Source organism: Lissotriton helveticus, chromosome 3_1 (assembly GCF_964261635.1).
Source record: "Lissotriton helveticus chromosome 3_1, aLisHel1.1, whole genome shotgun sequence".
NCBI lineage: Eukaryota > Metazoa > Chordata > Amphibia > Caudata > Salamandridae > Lissotriton > Lissotriton helveticus.
Window position 1 is genome coordinate 649,055,212 of NC_136061.1, and position 465 is coordinate 649,055,676.

Below are 465 nucleotides of genomic sequence, written 5' to 3' on the forward strand. Positions count from 1 at the left end.
AGGGAGCGGGCGCCCGGGGCATGGCGGGCCGGAGGCCCGGGGCCCCAGCCGGGCCACAGCCATGGAGGCTGCCAGGGGCCGGCGGGCCCTCCGACCCGGGGCCCGCTTACACCTTGACAAGCAGGGGAGGCCTGCAAGGGACCGACGGACCCCTGTCCTGGGCCCTGGGTGGAGCGGCAGCCCGGGGGACCGGGCCCAGGGCCGGAGCGCCCGACCCGGGGCCCCGACCGGGCCCCTGGACCCAGCCGGGGCTCCCAGGCCCGGAGGCACAGGGGAAGCCTCCCCGGGCCCGCCGGACCCCATCCCGGGCATCCTGCCCCGCGGCAGGACCCAGGACGGAGCCCGGGGTGGGGAGGCCACCCTCCCCGGGGCCCTCAGGGGCCCCGGATGGAGCTCCTGAACACAGACAAGCAAGGGGAGGCTCCCCGGGCACATCGGAACCCCTTTCCGGGCCCTTGGCAGTGC